Source organism: Erinaceus europaeus, chromosome 4, assembly GCF_950295315.1.
Source record: "Erinaceus europaeus chromosome 4, mEriEur2.1, whole genome shotgun sequence".
Taxonomy (NCBI): domain Eukaryota; kingdom Metazoa; phylum Chordata; class Mammalia; order Eulipotyphla; family Erinaceidae; genus Erinaceus; species Erinaceus europaeus.
The window spans coordinates 12062385-12085462 of record NC_080165.1 but is presented as its reverse complement, the minus strand read 5'-3'; the positions used below and the strand labels follow the sequence as shown (position 1 = coordinate 12085462).

Genomic DNA, 23078 nt, shown 5'->3' with positions numbered 1-23078 from the left:
TTCCCAGCACCCAAGTTCTGCCATCTTCCCCCACCTTGAGGATAATCAGTATAGTTCTCCCATGGGCTGGCTACCCCCCCCCTTTTTTTTTTGCAAGTTCATGTGTTTCAGTTCTTTATATTCCACATATGAGTGAAATCATTTGGTATTATCTTTTATTTCCTTACTTCACTAAGCATATTCACTTCCAGTTCCATTAATTTTGTCCTGAGGGGCACAATATTGTCTTTTTAAATTGCCAAGTGCTACTCCATTGAGTATATGTCCTATAACTTAATCTGGTCATCTGTTAGTGGGCATTTAGTTGTTCCCATATTTTGCCTATTGTTAATAATGCAGTTATGAACATGGGAGTGCATATGTCCTTTAAATTAGGGCTTTCGTGGTCTTTGGATAAACACAAGAGTTGTATTGCTAGATCATAATGTATTTCTATTTTACTTGCTGAAGAATTTTCCATAATGGCTGCATCCATTTGTATTGCCATTGCCATCAGCAGTATAACAGAGTTCCTCTTTCTCCGCATTCTTGTTAACACTTACCACTTCCTTTCCTTTCTCCCTTCCTTCCTTTCTTTCTTTCTTTCTTTCTTTCTTTCTTTCTTTCTTTTTTTCTCTCTCTGTCTTCCTTTCTTTTTTATGTAGGACATTCTCACTGTTATGAGGTAGAATGTCAGTATGGTTTTAATTTGCATTTTTAGGCTAAGATTTAAATGGATGGACTTGAGTGAAGTAGATTTCCTCTTCATATGCAGATGGTCTTCTTTCCTTTAGCTGAGTGTCTGAATAGAACAAAGGTTGACTTCCTCCAAGCAAGAAGAAATTCCACAGCATATGTTCCTTGAACTTGAACTGCAACATCAATTCTTCTCTGTATCTTTAGCATGCCGATCCACATTACAAAGTTTGAATTTGACAGCTCTCAGTATTGTGTGTGTCCATTTTTTAAAAGACAAGACCTCATCTTTTCTTTTAAGATTTATTTATTTATTTATTTATTTATTTATTTATGAGAAAGAAAAGAGAGAGAGAACCAGAGCATCACTCTGGCACATGTGATGCTGGGGATTGAACTCTGGACCTTATGCCTGAGTTTTCATTGCTTTATTCTGGGCCACAGAATCAATTCTTTAACAGGAATCTTTTCCCTACCTGCATATGCATATCCGTTTGAGGATATTGACTAGTGCAGAAGTCATGGCAAAGATTTGCACACATGTACAAAGCAGGTTTCATTGGGTCTGGGCAGTGGCACACCTGATCAAGTGCATATGTTGAAATGCACAAGGACACAGGTTTAAGTCCTCAGTCCCCAACTGCAGGGGGAAAGCTTCACAATTGGGCTAGCAGGTTTGCAGGTGTCTCTCTGTCTCTCTTCTGTACTAGCTCTCCTTTCCGTCTCAATATCTGGCTGTCTTTATCAAATAAATAAAGATAATGAATAAACAATTTTAAAAAGTAGCCTGCGGGAGTAGGGCTGTAGCGCAGCGGGTTAAGCGCAGGTGGCGCAAAGCACAAGGACCGGCATAAGGATCCCGGTTCAAACCCCAGCTCCCCACCTGCAGGGGAGTCACTTCACAGGCGGTGAAGCAGGTCTGCAGGTGTCTATCTTTCTCTCCTCCTCTCTGTCTCACCCTCTCTCCATTTCTCTCTGTCCTATCCAACAACGACAACAAGAATAATAACTACAACAATAAAACAACAAGGGCAACAAAAGGGAATAAATAAATAAAATAAATATTTAAAAAAAAAAGTAGCCTGCATCATTGAGTGCATTTAGAAGTTGAATAATTGAAAGGGGTCAGGTGGTTTTGCACCTGTTGGTTGATTTTGGGCAAAGGTCCAGACTGAAGCCAGTTGTTCCCACCTGCAGGAGAAAAGCTTCATGAGTCATGAAGTAGTGCTGCAAGTCTCTCTCTCTCTCTCTTTCCATCTATCTCTCTTCTTTCTCTTGTTTCTCTGCTTCTAATAAATGAATAAATATAATTAAAAAGGAAAATGTGAAAGGTCATGTTAGAAAATGCTCCATTATTTACTGAAAACCAACCCAAACATGCCCTTTTTTTATATAGCATAGAAAGAAACTGAGAAGGGAGGAAGGGATAGAGAGTGAGAGAAAAAGAGAGACACTCATAGCACTGCTTCACCATCTGTGAGCCTCCTTCCTGCATGTAGAGCCCAAGAGCTGGAACCTGGGTCCTTGTGCACGACAGTGGATGCATTCAACTGGAAATGCCACCACCTGGCCCCCCAAACATGTTCTAATTCACAAAATTGTCCCCCGGCCCAATCCAGGGTCATTTCTGGGGCTTGGTGCCCGTGCTCCAAATCTGCTCCTGGCAGCCTTCTTTTTTCTGCTTTATTGAACAGGACAGAGAGAAACTGAGAGAGGAGGGGGAGGTAGAGAGGGAGAGAGAAACATGGACACCCGCAGACCTGCTTCACTACTTGTGAAGCAACACTCCCCCCCCCAAACTCCCTCCCCGCAGGTGGGGAGTGGGGACTCTCACCAGGGTCCTTGCAGTAGTAACCTTGTGCATAGTGCTATGTGCACCACCACCCAGTCCCCTAAGTCACAAAATTCTTTATGGAAAAAAAAAAGACAATTTTTTGTACTGTCTTTTCAAATGTCAAAATGTGTTGCATTACACTCAGCTGGATGAAGATTGCAGAAGGATTAGGAGGTTACTAATGAAGTGACCTTAAAGTATCATCGTGTGTTATCTGTGTAAGCAGATGGAATTGTGCCCGCCCTCCAATGTGGAAGATGAGCCAAGAGGGTGAATCAAAGTGAGAAAAACCCAGCCTATCATTACTGGCACTGAAGATGGAAAAGGGGTCACAAGTCAAGGAACCTGGGCATCTGTGAAATCAATTATAAAAAAGGCAAGGAAGGGACCCCTAGAGCCTCCGCGGAGAATTATACTCCTGCTTGCACCAGATTTTAGCCCACTTTGGACTTCTGATCTCTGAATGATAAGTCTTTCTTGCTTGAATTTACTAAGTTTGCAGTTACTACTGAGTATAGCTGCTGTAGGAAGAATCAGTGACATATTGAACTTGGAATAGTTTTATTGGGTTGATTATATTTATGAACTTGTTTCACCTATTAATTGCAACTTTTTGAAATCACTAGAAAATATATACTCACCTATGTGGCTTATTTCTATCTCTAGGACAGAGTTGTAGACCCACTCAAGCTTTGGGGGAGCTGGAATTCTTTCTCTGTCTCCTGTAGGCATAATATCACTCAGCAGGGAAGATCACTGGGAATTTCTATGCTAACTGAACAGTTCATGTTCTCAGCCCCTTATAACTTGTTGGTAAAAGAAGAAGAAAAGTTGTCTCATGTCTAGGATTTGCAGTGAATAAATGGCCAGAGGTCACCAGAAATATCTTGTTCAAATTTGCTTGGCTTTATTGAGTTCATATAGATAATGCATTTTCTACCAACTGAAAATCTGTGCCAAACCTGCATTGAACAAGTCTGATGGCATGGTCTTTTTAACAATACATATATTCACTTTGTGTCTCTGTGTCACATTTTTTTTTAAAAAAATCTTGCTGAAAACGTCCAAAACATTAATTCAATGCATAGTTAGCAAAACGATTTAAGGTGTGATTGACTTTCTTTCATTCTTCCATCCTTAGTTCACTCGGTGAGTCTTGCACATACAACACATCTCAGTTCAAGCGAGTCATGCTCTCAATTTTCAGTTGTCACCTAGGACGACTTTATTGACAGCTGTATTTCTGAATGCCTTTCTTTACTGTTGGGGTGGAGAGGACAAGCACCTCTCTGTCCCCTGGTGGTGCCGGGGACAAACAGCACCAAGCCACTCTATGAAGCTCTCCCTTGCTCCCATACAGAGGCCAAGGACTGGGATGAGGGGTCTTTCTGTGTCACATTTAATTAAGTCAGCTGCAGTTTTTTTTTTTTTTAGACATTTGTGCTATTTCACATTTAAGAGACAATAGTACAACTTTTTTTTTTTTTTGCCTCCTCCAGGGTTATCACTGGGGCTTGGTGCCTGCACTATGAATCCACTGCTCCTGGAGGCTGTTTTTTCCCTTTGGTTGCCCTTGTTGCTTACTGTTGTTGTTATTATTGTTATTGGATAGGACAGAAAGAAATCAAGAGAGGAGGGGAAGAAAGAGAGGGGGAGAGAAAGAGAGACACCTGCAGACCTGCTTCACCACTTGTCAACTGAGCCCCTGTGCAGGTGGGGAGCTGGGGGTTCGAACCGGGATCCTTGTTTCGATCTTTGCGCTTTGTGCCATGTGTGCTTAACCCGCTGCACTACTGTCTGGTCCCCAATAGTACAACTTTTATATGCACTGGGATACAAAATACAATGTGGGAAACACCTTTCATTGTGGTATTTCCTTTCTTGTGGCATCTGAAAAGGACCCATTGCATTTACAGAGTTTATCTGTATAAAACCCGCCCAAATCAAGCAGACTGGTAACATTTTTGAGAGAAGAGAACTTACATTGGTACGATCACTTGCCATCCAAACTTGAATTCCTGAGTTCCTTCAATCAGCAGAGCAGCTACCGTGGGAAGATGGGATGACTTATATCTGACAGCCTGTGAAGCCCTCTGCAGAGGAGATATGGGTATAAGGTTTGCTTTTCATAAGAAACATCTCTTTGGCCACAAATAAGAAATTTCATGTTTCAGTAATCAAGATGGCTACTTTTGCTTTTGGTAAATCCATTAGAGGAAAAAAAAATCAACCTACAATCTCTAGAAGGAAGACAATAAGGATGCAGTTGAAGCCTGCTTCCTTAACATTTCTTCTTGGCAAGAAAAAAACCACAGGGGTGGGGAGGACATTAAGAGGCTTCCTACCCAGGTATCCAACAGCAGATGAGTGGCTGAGCAAGTTGTGGTCTATATACACAATGGAATACTACTCAGCTATCAAAAATCAAATCACCATTTTCAGTCGATCTTGGATGGAGCTTGAAGAAATCATGTAAAGTGAAATAAGTCAGAAACAGAAGGATAAATATGTGATGATCTCTCTCTCAGGCAGAAGTTGAAAAACAAGGTCAGAAGAGAAAATACAAGTAGAACCTGAACTGGAATTGGTGTATTGCAAAGTAAAAGACTTTGGGGTGGGTGGGCGGGAAGAATACAGGTCCAAAAAGGATGACAGAGGACCTAGTGGGGGTTGTATTGTTATATGGAAAACTGAGAAATGTTATGCATATACAAACCATTGCATTTACTGTCGAATATAAAACATTAATTCCCCAATAAAGAAATTAAAAAAAAAAAGAGGCTTCCTGAAGTTTCTTGCTGACCTGGGCTATGTGTACCTTACTATAAAAAACACATTAGGAATGTTTGGGAAACAAAGTGTGAAGAAATTGGCACATCGTGGTAATGGGGCCCAAAATAGCTGTTTTTAAATTTTACTTTGTAAGAAGGCTTTCCTGAAACAATGAAACAACTAATTCAAGTGCTGAGGAGATTATAGTAAACATCAACTCTTCTGAATTTGTGCTAAGGATTCTGACTTTGAAGTACTGGGTATATTTGAGGAGTCTGATAACATCCGCATGTGTTTTATGAGTCAAAGGTCTTTAGTTGTACAAGTGAAAAATGACCCCCTTTTATCGCAGTGTGTGATACTGCCAGGTGAACTGGACAGCTCCTGTGTGGGAGGGGTTCACACCATGGACCCAGCTTTGGAAGGGGGTCTCTCAAAACGACTTGCAAGTGGGTAGAGCCTTGAACAAGGGAAACTTCTCTACAGCCCACTTGAGTGTTTTCTTCCTTAAACCCTGACATGAAACAAAGAAGCAGGGTGGAAGTATTTTCTGCATCTTCCTCACCGTCTCTTGCCAGTATGTAACTTAATGTTACTTTTTATTTTTTCTCTGATCAAGGTGGAAAACCCACTTAGGATGGGTTTTGGACCTTCCTTTAGAGTGGATTCCTGCTTCAAGCACTAACAAAGACAGACAGGTGCTCTGTGGGTAATAAAAACAAGGGTACTGGGGCCATTTTCTTAGAGACTCTCCAAGGAACAGTCTCTGCACTAGTAGAGGGAAATAATTGTGACCAGGCCACCATAAAGACACTTTCTTCAGTGTGGATGACATTACCTGTCATAAGTGAGCTATCTCTCTTGGAGATATATCTCCCCTCATCTTTCCTTGTTCCTTTTGTGTAAAACCATAATGATGGAGCTACGAAAGCATCCTCTTTGCTTTAATCCTCAAACTTCACACTGATGTCCAATCCTGAAGAGCCTGTCACAGTTAGAATGCTGAGGTTGCAAACAGTCCAGAATTTTTGTTTTCTCTTCCTTGCTGCTAATGGATCGATTCTTCTCTCCAAGCCTGGTCTTTCACAACAAGGGTCCTAAGGGAACTTAGTCATAGGATTTGCTTTCATCCTTCCACACTCTTCTGGGAACAACTCTCACTTTATAATTTACCATTTCAAACTCCTTCTATCCTTCCTTCCTTCCTTTTCGGGGTGTCTCTATCCTTCTCCAGCAGGGTGGCCTCCAGGGGAAAGGTAATGGGCTGGTTCTTTCTCACTCACGACAGGGGTGACACGAAGTAAAAGACACCAGGGGACTCTTAGCGTGAATCTAGAATCTGAGTCCTTAGAGTCCCAGAATCCTAGAGTCTGTTTATTAGCAAAGTGGACATGAGTTAAATAGAAAAGCAATGAAGTTAATTATTGTTGCAATATGACAGAAATTACAGGTTTCCTACCAGTCAGCATGCCCCTAAGGTAGGGGGTTGGTATGACAGGAATTGATGAGATACAAGACAGTTATTCTCCATAACACAAGCAACTTAATTATCCAAAGGTGTTTGAGAGAAGCATAGGGGTTAAACCCGTAGGGTGAGGCAGAGAGAAGATGGATATCAAAAGGCCATATAGTTTGGAATTTCTCTTGTCTGGGCTCTGAGGTGTGTGATGAAGTGTGTGATAAGGTGTGTTCTTCTGTGATCAGAAGGTGACTTTGAATGAGTGAATCTGTGGCCATGTGGCCTGCAGTTAATGGAGGGAAGTACTGGGGTATCTGTGGGCCTGAGAGTCAAGAAGGAAAGAACCAAGTCTGAGTTTCCCCCCTTATGCTCACCTCGGTTGAGAGAGACTTACCAAGAGGGTATCTTCTCAGACCTCCATCCAAAGACGGGGGTGGTTCTCCCTAAGCTCTATCAGGCTCACACATGTTCCCAACCCTTCCTTCCTCCCTCCCTCCCTCCCTTTTTTCCTCCCTCCCCCATTTTTTCTTTCCTTCCCATTCTTCTTTCCTTTCTCTTCCCCCTTTCTTCCCTCCCTCTTTTCCTTTCTTCCAGCATTCCATCTTTATTTTTCAAGCAAAGTTCCTCTTAGCTCCAATTTTTGGTGGTGGCAGGCACTGAAACCAACACTTCTTACATGAAAGGCTTAGGTACTACCACTGACTCTTCTGTTTGGTCCTTTATGGAAACTTTCTCTTCATACATAGAAGGCCCAAAGGTGTCCCACTAAACTACCTTCCCCTCACACAACAGTCATGTCTAAAAGCAAAAGGATTACCAGCTTAGGTGTGTGTGTGTGTGTGTGTGTGTGTGTACTTGATTTAAAAGGTAAAGGGAAATAATTCTTAATATTTCTTTCTCTGCCCACGACTCAAACTTTTACCTAACATATTACTAAGAAGTCATAGGGACTTACCTTCATTTCCCTTCCCTCTGCTTGTTTTTTTTCTGATAATAAAGTTAAGAAGTAGAGGCTGAAGCAAAAGCCACAGACAGACCATGCTCCCCACCCCTCTCCCCCTCTCTTTCTTTTATTAAGTGAGGATACTCACTTTCTAAATTTTTTTTATCTTTTTAATTTTTGGATAGAGACAGAAGAAATTGAAAGGGGAAGGGGAGCGAGCAAGTGAGAGAGACAGAGAAAGACTTAAAGCTCTGCTTCACCATTCCTGAAGCTTCCTCACTGCAGGTGGGAGCCAGGGGCTTGATCTCAGGTCCTTGTGCACCGTAATATGTGCACTCAACCAAGTGTACCACCACCTGGCCACCGACAGACCATGTTCTCTGGCTGCATTTGTTGTGGGCTTCACTAGACTCCATGCTTCTGCCCTTGAATAGCTTCCACTGATACTTTTTAAAACTTAAAAAAAATTATCTTTATTTACTTATTGGATAGAGACAAAGAGAAATTGAGAGGAAGGAGGAGATAGAGAGGGAGAGAGACAGAGAGATACCTGCAGTACTGCTTCACCACTTGTGAAGCTTTCCCCCTGCTGGTGGGGCCCAAGGGCTCAAACCTGGGTCCTTGTGCATTGTAACACATGATCTCAACCAGGTGCGCCACCACCTGGCTCGACTTCGAGGTAGGTAGGACCTATGAAACCAGGAAATAAAAGGCAAACACAAAGTGAAACTTGGACCGGGTCTGATGTATTTCACTAAAGCAAAGAACTCTGAGGAAGACGTGGGAGGGAGAGCATGGGATGGCATTGGGGTCCTGGGGCATGCTGGCTGAGGGTGATTGTGTTATGCAGACATCTCATGAGGGGATGAGAAACTGTTCCCATGTGCCAACAACTGTACTGAAACCGTCATGCCCTCAATAAAATGAAGGGGGAAAAAAATCAACCAGAGAGCTGAAGTGATAATGGGATTCATTTTGTTGTTCTCTTCTCTCTGAGGTCACAATTTTGCATTGCCTCATAGTCAACATCTAAAACCCTTCCTTCCTCCCTCCCTTCCTTCCTTTCTTCCTTTCTTTCTTTTTTCTTTCTCTCTTCCTTCCTTTCTTTTCCCAAGCCATTTCTCATCTCCCCCAGATTAAAAGTTAATTTGGTACTCCAAATCTATCTTAGTCTATTATACTCATAAGTTGAAGTCCCTAACCTATGCTTGTAAAAAGAACTCGGAGTCCTTTGTTCTCACCATTCATTATAGTCTCATTGACAGAACACAAATGCTGTTCACTGACAAGTTAGAATCCTGCATATATTATGTTAGTTTACTTAGTAGATTCACAGACAGATGGTCTGTGGTTGGCAAAAGTACTAAAGACCATTCACAGAGTATTATATTTGAATATATATAGAACAACTTCCAGACAATCAGCATTTTGCTACATATATTGAAGACTACACTGATCTAATAGTTGTGACTTATCACTTTATTTTTTAGCAATTTACCCATGACTTCAACCAATTTTTAGTGAAATATTTTGTACAAATCATGCACTTTGTTTCTGTGTTTTCACATCTTTCCAACTGGCACCATGATCTCCTAGTCAAGATCTCAAGATGCCTGACTCCATGGGTGGCCAACACTATATAGTTTCTTCTCCAAAACAGAAGATTCCAGGTGCATCTGGGTGACAAGTCTAGCAGATGGAGACCTGTCTCAAGTGGCCTCCCCCAGGGCTCTGTTCTGGCTCCTACGCTATTTAATATTTACATCAATGACCTCCCAGAAACTTCTTCAAGGAAGTTCATCTACGCCGATGACATCTGCTGTGCAACTCAGGCATCCAAGTTCGACATCCTTGAAGAAACACTCACGAAAGACATGTCTCTGATATCTGATTACTGTAAAAAATGGCGACTAATTCCTAGCACTGCAAAAACGGTATCATCTGTTTTCCATCTACACCATGCCTCGGCCTTGTGGGAGCTTAATGTGCAGCTTGGCGGTACAAGAATCCGGCATGAAGCCCAGCCAGTCTATCTTGGCGTTACTCTCGATCACACTCTGTCATTTCACAAACATCTCATAAAAACTGCAGCAAAGGTGGGCGCGAGGAATCACATCATTGCAAGACTGGCCAGCTCCTCATGGGGCGCGAGCGCTTCCACACTACGATCATCCTCTCTGGCATTATGCTATTCCACTGCAGAATACTGTGCCCCAGTATGGTTCCGTAGCCCCCATGTCCACTTGGTCGATTCCAAATTACATTCCTCCATGAGGATAATTTCTGGAACCATCCGTTCTACCCTGGTTCCATGGCTGCCAGTTCTTAGCAACATCGCCCCGCCAGATATTCGTCGGGATGCGGCATCATCTAAGTTCATTTCCCATGTCTACGCTCGACCGGACCTGCCAATATACGCAGATATCTTTGCCCACCCTGTCCAACGCTTGACGTCTCATCACCCAATCTGGTCCCCTATGCCTACACTGAACTTCTCTGTTCCAGACTCTTGGAAGCAGAGTTGGCAGTCAGCTAAGGTAAAGAACAAACACCTCATCACAGTCCCCTGCAAGCGTCAACCCGGCTTTGACCTAGCACGTTACGATCGGGCCCATCTCAATCGCTATCGAACAGGCCATGGCCGGTGCGCCGCTATGTTCCATCGCTGGAGAGCCAGAGATACCCAAACTACCCCTGCGGCTCCAGACAGACTATGACCCACATAGTCAACGACTGCCACCTCTCCAGATTCAAAGGAGGTCTCGAAACTTTATATCAGGCTCAACCTGACGCTGTTGACTGGCTATGGAAGAAGGGCAAACGCTAGAAGAAGAACTTTATTTTTTAGCAATTTACCCATGACTTCAACCAATTTTTAGTGAAATATTTTGTACAAATCATGCACTTTGTTTTTGTGTTTTCACATCTTTCCAACTAGTCATGTAAAGTAGAAAGAATTAGCAACTAGTTTGACAAACACTATCATATTTTTACTATCTGAAGAAGGTAATTTTCAACATTATCTGTGTGAAAGGTGAAAGCAGACCTCTTCTCAAGTAAGAAAACAAAACAGATAAACAACAACAAAAACACTCCAGTAACTGCAATTACTGTTTGAGCACCTTAGAATAATATCCTTTCTTATCTGCTCTCTCACATGTTGCTCCTCCTCTACATTTTAATCTTATTGAAGTATAATTCTAGGGAAAAGATCTTTATAGTTTGTGGAGTCTCTATAAATTTTGAATTATTTTAATATGCTCATCCACTCTGCAGATCTGTCTGATGTTAAGTATTGTCTTGCTGAAAACAGTTCACCAATGAAACAAATAAAGCAATACCAAAGGAAGGGCAATGCTCTTAGTTTTCTAATTGTCTCTGTGGATTTCACAATAATTTGTAAATTTAATTTTATTGCCCAAATATCTTTTTAAGAAAAGCCTTGTAAAATTCATTGTCTACCTAAATCGATTCTATGTAAATATTTTGAGAATGATTGAAAAAATAAGTTTTTTTTAAATTAAAGAATGTCTTTTGAAATTATTTATTATTATAACAAGTCATTTGGGAAAGATGATAGTAAAAATTGGAATCAACCGACTCATCAAGTCAAGCTACTCCTGACATCTATGCATCTTCAGTTTATTGTGAAATTGTGTGTGTAATATGTGTGCAAACGTAAGTTAATGTTAACTTCAGCCTATTTGTATTGAAGACTTACCAGATACAGTTATGCAGATGGTATAGAAAGCACTGTAACTACGTAAGTTGTATGAATTAGGCAGTCTTACCTAAAGCAAGATAAATTGTATGAATTAGCTAATCTTACCTTGATGATCTTACAAAATGACTAATTAATCCTGTCTTAGGTGATTTAATGAGAAAGATAATTTACCTTGCAAATCAGGGAGTACAGCTGCCTTTGTAAGCTTAATATCTAATGGCTATCCTCTCGAGATGAATATTTATTGAAGAGGGAATACTGAACTAACTTTTTAAGATCCAAATGACAATCCATTGCAGCAATGGAGATGCAGCAAAATCATCTATGTGGGGTAATCGTGTAGAATGTTGTGGAGATCATAGAAGAGAAGATCTTTGACATTCAATTGTGAAGTAGCTTTTCACTTATCATTTTCATATATTTACTTGCTTGTTGTATATGAAGTCATCAAGAATAATAAAATTAAATGGATATTACCATGGAAGTCAATAGAGTTAGGATATTATAAGTTCCAAATCCAGATTCTCTTTTTTTTTCTTCTCTTTTCTTTTGTGGGAAGTAAAGTATGGGGTAGGAGAGGATGTTATCTAGTCCTAAGTAATAAATATCTGATTGTAAAATTTATGGTATCTTCTTTAGGCCATTCTAGATTACTGAGCACAGTAGGTCTAAGTCTAATTACAGTAGACTATTGAGCACTTTTACTTTGAGGTATACCATTGCCCCTAACATATTGAGAGGAAAGGAAGAGATAGAGAAAGAAAGATGCAGAAAGACACCTGCATCACTGCTTCACCACTCACAAAGCTTTCCCCCTGAAGGTAGGGATCAGGGCTTGAACCTGGACCCTTATGCATTGTAGTGCTTGCTCAACCAAGTGCAACATCACCCAGCCCCTGAATCTGTAACATTTTTAGAGTATGTCATCTGAAATGGAACTAGGTAGTCTCATGCATTAGGAAGGGTCTCTCCAGATCATTGGAATTGGAAAGTTGATGTCTCCAGCTTGGCATCTCTGGACACAATCCAAAGCAGAAAGGCATTGGCAGTATAACGTGGCATGGTGACACTGGTTACGTTGCAAATCCAGATTATTTTTTGTGAGCTAGCAAGTTGATGCTGCTGCTTTTGTAATTTAGACCCATGTAAGGACTAGCTGCCAGCTAGGTCATGCCTTTGTTTTCATCATCCTTCCCTAGAAACCTAAAAATCAACCTGGATTTGAAAATGAGTGAGAGTAGAAAGGAGGTATTCTGGTGTTGTTTTCAATGGGGTATGTTGTTTTCGCTGGGCTGGCTTCACGGGAGGGTAACAGACGATCAGGGACTCATGGTTGAGCTGTAGGCAGTATCTCTTTATTCATGCAGGAGGCAGCACAATCTAAGACGAGCTAAGCTAAACTCAAGTACTGTAAAACTCACAATGCTGTCTTTATATATACTTGCCAAGTAGGGTGGAAACAGGATGTGACATAGAGAGGGTGGAGAGAAAAGTGACTGGTGAAAATCAGAGTGTGACAAGGAGGGGGTGGAGCAGGCGAGAATCCTATCACTGAACCACCAATGCCCTGGAGGGAGTGCTTTATGTAAATGTAAAAGTGATTTATGTAAATAGACCAAAGCTTTGAATGGGATTAAATCTATCCCTATATAGGCATATGGTTAAGCAGAAGCCAGGGGGAGCTGGCATACTATCCAACATTCTGGGGTGGCAGAGAGGCTGAGAACCCTTTCTGACAGCCAATCAGTGATGAACAGAGAGTTAATAATGTACCTGAAGTGAAATTCATGCAGAAAGGGAGCTAAGAACCATGACCTGTCAGTGCCCAGTGCTCCCATCCCCTCCCATCCATCCTTAGGATTTAGTGCTGATATATTTACTGTTGGGAAATATGGCGTTCTGGGGACATAGAATAATGGTTCTGCAAAAATACTTTGATGGAAAATGAACTCTAGGGAGAAGCAACTATGTTTCTCTCCTTTCCTTTCCTGTGTCAACTAGGAGTACCAAAGGATACCACCTGGGACCGAAATAAGACAGGACTAAAATGACTTCATGAAGCCACCAAACCACCAGTAAGTGCAAACATATGTGGCTCGTGGACAGAGAAGGGCCTAGAGAGAGATTAAGTGGCTGGTAACAATCCGGCAGTTTACCAGCTGAGGCACCACCTCCAATCTGCTTTCTCAACAAAAAGACTGCTGAAGGGAGGAGAGGACTCCCCTAAGACTCACCAAATGTAATTGTGAGTCTTCATTGCTACTGCCCTCAGAATCTGGAGCATCAGGGAGAGGCCCTGTGCTGACATCTGGGAACAGAGAACTGACCAGGAAACTTAGGAGAAGAGCTACACCTTGGTGGCCTACAGTGGGGCTGTATAGTGGGAACCTTTCCACATTGTTCTCTTGATGAGAACATGGTAAATAATTGCCTCAGAACCTACAGACTATAAATAAGATTTGTTTAGAAACTCACAGGGTCCAGAAGTGCTGCCTGGCTTGGCGAGAAGCTGAATTGAGCCCAGTGCTTTGGATCCTTGGGGTGTGAGAGCCTCTTTGCATAACCACTGTATTATCTCTCCCACACCATGCTTTATCTCTTGGTTAGGAGTGAGTGATTAAGCTAAGAAGCTAACTTATAGTTTAAAAGTCCTAAGGCTCCCATTGCCTACAGGGAAGAAAAAGAACAAAAGAGACTTTTAACATCATCTGTGCTCCAACTCAGGGACTGAAATAATATTGAAACAACTGTCAATTTCCACAAATGTGAACCCTTTAAGTACCTTACTTAGACACAAGTTAATCCAGGCAAGTGTGATCAGTAATTTGAAAAGTACTGAGATAGGGACCTCATAACATACTATATAGAATGGTTAAGCCAACAAGAAGAAATATTGGAGAAATGAACCAGGACAAGAATCCAGCTAATCCCCCCCCCCCAAGATTGAACCACAAAATAGTAAGGTCAACATCCAAACACTTGTGAAGGAAATATTCCTCAGGAGTGAGTAAAGAGTTTGAAAGAATTGTCATCAGAAATGCAGAAACAACAAATGAGACTAGAAGAAAACAACAATTATCTCAAGGTTATTAAAGAGTTGAAAGCTGAAATAGCTGAGCTAAGAACACAACTAGCTGAACAAGCTAAAACAGTATCAGAACAGGGTAACAAAATAGATGAACTCCAGAAAACAGTAGAGGGGAGAGAGAATAGAATAAATGAAGCTGAAGACAGAATTAACCAGATCAAGGACAAATTAGAGACAACTAAAAAAGAAGTAAGAGATATCATAAAGAGATTAAGAGATAATGAAAACAACAGAGGCCTATGGGATGACTTCAAAAGAAATAATATACGCATTATTGGCTTACCAGAAGAAGTAAAAGAGGGTGGGGAAGAAAGCATTCTTCAGGACATAATAGCTGAGAACTTCTCTAGTCTAGACAACATAAAAGACATAAAGGTTCAAGAAGCGCAGAGGGTCCCAAAGAGAATTAACCCAGACTTAAAGACACCAAGACACATCATATTTAGAATCGAAAGGAATAAAGATAAAGAAAGAATCCTGAAGGCTGCAAGAGAAAAAAGAGTCACCTACAGAGGAAAACCCATAAGATTAGCAGTAGACTTCTCCACACAAACACTACAGGCCAGAAGAGAATGGCAAGATATCTATTGAGTGTTCAATGAGAAAGGTCTTCAACCAAGACTACTCTATCCTGCTAGACTGTAATTCAGACTATATGGAGACATAAAAACCTTCTCAGACAAGCAACAGTTATAAGAATCAACTATTACTAAGCCTGCTCTGAAAGAAGTTCTGAAAAGCCTCCTATATAAAGTCAGACCACCATAAATATGACATCTATCAGAACAATCTAGAAATCTACAATAATGGTGTTAAAATATCTTCAATCTATGATATCAATAAATGTCAGTGGCCTGAATTCACTTATTAAAAGGCACAGAGTAGGAAGATTGATCAGAAAACACAACTACAAAGATATGCTGTCTACAGGACACCCACCTAACTCAACAAGACAAACACAGACTCAACCTGAAAGGATGGAAAACTATCATACAAGCCAATGGGCCACAAAACAGGTCAGGAACAGTTATTCTCATATCTGACATGATGGACTTTAAAATGAATAAAATTAAAGAAGATAGGGATGGACACTACTTAATGCTCAGAGGATCAGTCAATAAAGAGGACTTAACAATTATTAACATCTGTGCACCCAATGAGAAGCCATCTAAATACATCAAACACCTACTGAAAGAGCTACAGCTGTATATAAACAGCAACACAGTCATAGTAGGGGATTTTAACACCCCACTCACTCAACTTGACTGATCATCCAGGCAGAAAAATTAATAAAGAAATGAGGGACCTAAATGAGGAGATAGATAAACTAGAACAATTGGACATTTTCAGAATCATTCACCCCAAAAACCTGAATACACATTCTACTCAAGTCCACATGGGTCATTCTCAAGGATACACCATATATAGGCCACAAAGACAGCATCAGCAAATTCAAGAGCATTGAAATCATCCCAAGAACATTCTCAGACCAAAGGGGAATTAAATTCACACTTAACAATCAACAAAAGATTAGTAACAGTCCCAAAATGTGGAAGCTCAACAGTACACTTCTTAACAACTACTGGGTCAAACAGGAAATAAAGGAAGAAATCAAAATGTTTCGAGAGTTCAGTGAAAATGAAGAGACAAGCTATCAAAATATTTGAGACACAGTTAAGACAGTACTGAGAGGGAAGTTTATAGCCATACAAGCATGTATTAGGAAACAAGAAAAAGCACAAATGAACAGCTTGATTGCATATCTTAAAGATCTAGAAGAAGAACAAAGGAACCCTAAAACACCAGAAGAACACAAATAACTAAAGTTAAGGCAGAAATAAATAACACTGAAAATAAGAAAACCATACAAAAAATCAATGAAAGTAAATGTTGGTTCTTTGAAAGAGTGAACAAAATCGACAAACTTTTAGCCAGACTCACAAAACAAGAAAGGGAGAAGACCCAAATAAATCGGATCATAATGAAAGAGGAGATATCACAACAGACACCACAGAAATTCAACATATCATGCGAGGCTTCTATCAACAACTATCTGCCTCCAAGCTAGAGAACCTGGAAGAAATGGACAACTTCCTAGATACCTATGAATTTCCAAAATTAAATAAAGAGGAACTAGATAATATGAACAGGTCCACCACAGCCAATGAAACTGAAAGAGTTATCAAAAACCTTCACAAGAATAAAAGTGCTGGATCAGATGGTTTTATAAATGAATTTTACAAAACTTTAAAGGAAAAGTTAATACCTCTACTTTTAAAAGTCTTCCAGAAGATTGAAGACACAGGAATACTCCCCTCCAGCTTCTATGAAGCCAACAGCACTCTGATACCAAAAGCAGACAAGGACAGAACCAAAAAAAAAAAAAAAACTACATACCAATATCTCTGATAAACATAGATGCTAAAATATTGAACAAAATTATAGCCAACCAGATACAGCAGTATATTAAAAATACTGTTCACCATGACCAAGTGGGGTTTATTCCAGGGATGTGAGGTTGGTTTAATATATGTAATTCCATCAATGTGATCCACCATGTCAATAAAAACAAGACCAAAAATCACATCATCATATCAATAGATGCAGAGAAAGCCTTTGACAAAATCCAACATCCTTTATGATCAAAACGCTAGAAAAAATGGGAATAGATGGAAAATTCCTTGACAGAGTGGAATCTATATATAGTAAATCTATAGCCAACATCATACTCAATGGTGAAAAACTAGAAGCATTTCCCCTCAGATCAGGTACCAGACAGGGCTGCCCACTATCACCATTACTATTCTGCATAGTGTTGGAAGTTCTTGCCATAGCAATCAGGCAGGAGCAAGGAATTAAAAGTATACAGATTGGAAGAGAAGAAGTCAAACTCTCCCTATTTTCAGATGACATGATAGTATGCATAGAAAAACCTAAAGAATCCAGCAAGAAGCTTTTGGAAATCATCAGGCAATACAGTAAGGAGTCAGGCTAAAAAGTTAACATTTTTTTTTTCCTCCTCCAGGGTTATTGCTGGGCTCGGTGCCTGCACCATGAATCCACCGCTCCTGGAGGCCATTTTTTCCCCCCTTTTGTTGCCCTTGTTGTAGCTTCGTTGTGGTTATTATTATTGCCCTTGTTGACGCAATTCGTTGTTGGATAGGACAGAGAGAAATGGAGAGAGGAGGGGAAGACAGAGAAGGGGAGAGAAAGATAGACACCTGCAGACCTGCTTCACCGCCTGTGAAGTGACTCCCCTGCAGGTGGGGAGCTGGGGGCTCGAACCGGGATCCTTACGCCGGTCCTTGCGCTTTGCGCCACATGCGCTTAACCCACTGCACCACCACCCGACCCCCAGAAAGTTAACATTTAAAAGTCAGTGCATTCCTCTATGCAAACATTAATGTAGAAAAAGATGAAATCCAGAAATCAATTCCTTTTACTATAGCAATAAAAACAATCAAATATGTAGGAATAAACCTAGCCAAAGAAATGAAAGACTTGTATACTGAAAATTATGAGTCACTCCTGAAGGAAATAGAAAAAGACATAAAGAAGTGGAAAGATACTCCATGCTTATGGGTTGGAAGAATTAATATAATCAAAATGAACATACTACCCAGAGCCATATAGAAATCTAATGCTATCCCTATCAAGATCTCAAACACATTTTTTTAGGAGAATGGAACAAATGTTAGAAATGTTTATCTGGAACCAGAAAAGACCTAGAATTGCCAAGACAATCTTGAGAAGAATGAACAGAATCAGAGGCATCACAACCCCAGATCTCAAATTGTATTATAGGGCCATTGTCATCAAAACTGCTTGGTACTGGAACATGAATAGACACACTGACCAGTGAAATAGAATTGAGAACCCAGAAGTAACCCCCCACACCTATGGGCATCTAATCTTTTACAAAGGTACTGAGACTATTAAATGGGGAAAGCAGAGTCTCTTCAACAAATGATGTTGGAAATATTAGATTGAAACATGCAGAAGAATGAAACTAAACCATTATATTTCACCCAACACAAAAGTAAATTCCAAAGTGGATCAAGGACTTGGATGTTAGACCAGAAACTGTAGATACTTAGAGGAAAATATTGGCAGAACTCTTTTCCGCATAAAATTTAAAGACATATCCAATGAAACAAATCCAATTACAAAGAAGACTAAGGCAAGTATAAACCTATGGGACTACATCAAATTAAAAAGTTTTTGAACAGCAAAAGAAACCAATACACAAACAAAGAGACCCTTTAGAGAATGGGAGAAATCTTTACATGTTATACATCAGACAAGAGTTTAATAACCAAAATATAAAAAAATTTTGCCAAAGTCAACAACAATAAAACAAATAACCCCATCCAAAAATAGGGAGAGGTCATGGATAGAATATTTACTACAGAAGAGATCCGAAAGGCCGAGAAACACATGAAAAAATGCTCCAAGTCTTTGATTGTCAGATAAATGCAAATAAAGACAACAATGAGATACCACTTCACTCCTGTGAGAATGTCATACATCAGAAAAGGTAGCAGCAACAAATGCTGGAGAGGTTGTGGGGACAAAGGAACCCTCCTGCACTGCTCTGGGGGAATGTAAATTGGTCCAACCCTTGTGAAGAGCAGTCTGAAGAACTCTCAGAAGTCTAGAAATGTACCTACTCAATGATCCTGCAATTCCTCTCCTGGAGATATATCCTAAGGAACCCAACACACCCATCCAAAATGATTTGTGTATACCTATGTTCATAGCAGCACAGTTTATAATAGCCAAAACCTGGAAGCAACCCAGGTTTCCAACAACAGATCAGTGGCAGAGCAAGTTGTGGTCTATATACACAAAGGAATACTACTCAGCTATTAAAAGTGGTGACTTCATCGTTTTCAGCCCAACTTGGATGGAGCTTGAAGAAATCACGTTAAGTGACATAAGTCAGAAACAGAAGGATGACTATGGGGTGATCTCACTCTCAGGTGGAAGTTGAAAAACAAGATCTGAAGAGAAAACACAAGTAGAACCTGAACTGGATTTGATGTACTGCACCAAAGTAAAAGACTCTGAGGTGGGTGGGGCAAAGAGTACAAGTGCAAAAAGGATGACAGAGGATCTAGTGGGGGTTGTATTGTTATGTGGAAAGCTGAGAAATGTTATGCATGTACAAACTATTGTATTTACTGTAGAATGTAAAACATTAATCCCCCAATAAAGAAATAATTATAATAAAAAAAAGACTGATTCCTGAGGCACTAAGGTCTCAGGTCCAATCCTCAGCACCACCATAAACTAGAGCTGTGCAGTACTCTGTTCTCTCCTTTGTTTCTCACTTCTCTCACTAAAATAAATAAAATAGTTCATTAAAAAGGAAATATGGTATTAACACCAACCTTTTGAGGCATAGGAAATATCTTTTTATTTATAATATTTTAAAGGCATTCTTTTGATTTGTCTTCCCTGAAAGCATAGTTCTCTTACACTAAAAACTATAAAAATTTAGAAATAATAGATATCTATATTTCATTGTAAAGGAGGCATCTCTATATCTGGAATTAGAAGCAAATCCTATTCCAGAAAATTACTTCAGTGGTAGCAAAGGGGCAGATGTCAGACTGGAGTTTGATCCTGACTCTATCCGGTACTGGTGTCCTGTGCTCTTTGAAGAGGAAGGACACAGAGAATGGTAATTACATTATCAGACCCTAACACTTTATTCTTTACAGAACAGACAGTTTCAATTTTCAATGAACTTTAGAGTGGTTGTAGACTCTGGGGACTGCATCTTTAGAGTAACACATCATCCCTGCATTGTAGAAGACTCTTTACCACCCCCTGGTGGATAACATAAGAGAAACAGTATTCAAGGACCTAGGTAGACAAAGCAACCAGCAAAATGGGTTAATTTTCCTAGAGAACGGAGGAGGTGGAAAATAAATGTGGGAGTGTAATTTGGGGGAGACCTCAGCACTCTGTTATTTTAAAATATCTTGCATTCAAGGCTGGGGTATGGATCGACCAGCCAATGCCATGGCTGGTGGAGAAGCACTTCCAGATGCTAGAACTCCCACCTTCTACACCCCGTAATGAACCATACTCCCAGAGGGGTAAATGATGAAGAAGTAAACCAGAGGACCTTGCACCTCCATTCCACCAGGACCCGAAGTGTTGGTCACCAGGAATCTTATTTTTATACCATCACTGAAAGGGAAGCAAATCTGGAAAACACCACAGGAAGCAGGCACTGTTTCTCTGATCTGAGAGAGAAGAGGAAAAAAATGAAAGGCACCTAGAAGGAGCAGTAGCTGTAGGGGTGACTCAGAAAAGAAGTGAAGGTGGGACACTGAAAAAAATTGGAAATATATATATATATATGTGTATTATCAGCCAAATTGGTGACCTTGGGAGAACTATTGCAGTTTCCAGTGGAGGGGATGAGGACACAGAACCCTGGTGGTGGGATATACAGGGAATTATACCCCTGCTATCTTATAACTTTGCAAATCAATATTAAATAGCTAATAAAAAGAAATTAAAAAATTCTTGTATTCATGTTTTATAGTGTCCTTTGTTGGGACTATGTCTTATACTACACCTAGACTATTCTACTCTTGCTACCCAGGGACCCTAATACTTACACATTATAGGAAAAGTCCACTCTTGTGGACACACAGCAGATATGATGAATAGTCCATGATGACCATCTTGGTCAAAGGAAAGGCAGAATGACATAGTATTTCAGAGAGTTGAAAAAGAAATATCAGATGCTGTATTATTGTATCATGCTATTGTTGTTATCACCAGGACTGACTTTTTCAGATAGAGAGAAAAAGACAGAGAGGGAGGGAGGGAGAGGGAGAGGGAGAGAGAGAGAGAGAGAGAGAGAGAGAGAGAGAGAGAGAGCTATGAAGCTGAAGCTTCCCTCAGAACCGAGGGACCCTGGGATTCAAACCTGGCAAAGCAGGTCCCTTCCAAGTTGAGCTATCTCACTAACCCTGTTATGAGATAGATTCTTAAACTTAGAAATCATCTCTCCATTTGAAAACCTACATTAGGAAGCCTCATCAAACCATTCCCACTGTGTCCCAGCCTTAGTTTTGTCATCTTGCTGGGAGCTCATTGTCTTGAGTGGTGGTTTGGTCTATGGAGGGAAAAATCGAGTTTGTGGTGAAGTCAGTAGTCAGAACACTGTTCTGAGATAAGAAAACTCTTATTTTAATCTCTAAATTCCCCACATCCCTTCATCTCTAAATCCTGAACCTCAATAAAATCTATAGAAGGAGCTTGAAAACACTTGATGTTGTCTGCAGAGTTGTTTAAAATAACTTTGGCAGTTCTATGAGAAGAATAAGTGACTGTTTTTCACTTTAATGTCTTCTATATTTTATTGATTTAACATTTGTTTATGAAATGTTAGTATAAACATACACACACATACACATACACAAGTTCAAGAGCCATTAGATTACAGAGACTGAAAAGAACTAATTCTAATTATTATTTTTGTCTTGTAGACTATTGTGAATGAGAAAAGAAGAATGAGATCATAGGGAAATTTTGGTTAGGTCTGAATGATTCAGAATGTTTTATTTCCTAGGGAGAATAGTTCAACACTGGACTCTGTTCAGTGTACTGAGTTCAGAGTTGGAGTTCTGATTCTCATCCCATATGGACCCTTATGGCTTTTGATATCATTTGGGCTTTGCTGTTGATGTCTGCTCTAGAAAGTGGAGTGGTAAAAGGGAACCACCTGGAGGTAGAGGGCTTTGGGATTTCAGAGGCATGGAAAATGTTTGAATGGGAGTAACCAAGATGACAGAGGTAACCTGAACTATGGAGTGCCATGGATAACAATACTCCTTCCAGACTCCATTAGGTGGTCATTGATTCACTCAACCAAGGCTTATCAACTGGCTGTTCAGTACTGAATACACAGCAATGTATATACCAGAACCACAGGGCTCCTTTAAATTGAAAAAAAAATGTATACTTGCTAAACTAGGATCTATTTAAGTCACTTGGGTCTGTTAGTCATTTTTGGCAAAGGAAATCATCGTGATGGGTCAGCCAGATACTACGACTCTTTTTTCAACATTTGGTGAAGATTGTCATGGAAGCCATGCCAAGGAACAACAGAAATGGAAAGACATAATCAGCTTGAAGTCTAAAGGGTACTATTTTCTTATGAATTACCATATGGTCTGTCTTATAATGTCTGCCATGTTTACTAGTTTTTGTTTACAATGAAGCAAATCTCAGTTGAGGTGTCCTAAATATTAATGATGAAGGGTATTATATTTTCAAGCATTTTCTGAGCTGTGTTAATGTAAACTGGAAACAGTGGTTTCTCCCTCTTTATCACCTAGTTATTGCCTTTTTATTGAGAGTAGACTAGGAGATCAAAGAACTTTATTTATTTGTGGTCAGATGGTGGCCTGTGAAGAAGTCAATTCTAATTTTTTATGTGTTTTGTTAAGGAAGAAAAAGAACCTGAATTAGAACCCCAATGCATTCATGAGAGTCAGCAAAATAGTTCACTTGGATAGTGTACTTCTTTGTCATATACATGACCCAGGTTTGAGC

At 40.1% G+C, this 23078-nt stretch overlaps 1 long non-coding RNA gene across 1 annotated transcript in view; it reads right to left on the bottom strand.

Annotated features, from left to right (window-relative positions):
* Window positions 1–23078, bottom strand: part of LOC132538248 (uncharacterized) — a 28152-nt gene that overhangs the window by 4150 nt on the left and 924 nt on the right. Inside the window, exons 2-3 of the long non-coding RNA XR_009549651.1 lie at window positions 13883–14074; window positions 1817–1866 (exon numbers count right to left, since the gene is read on the bottom strand). This is a non-coding gene — a long non-coding RNA (uncharacterized LOC132538248). The remainder of the gene's footprint in view (window positions 1–1816; window positions 1867–13882; window positions 14075–23078) is intronic.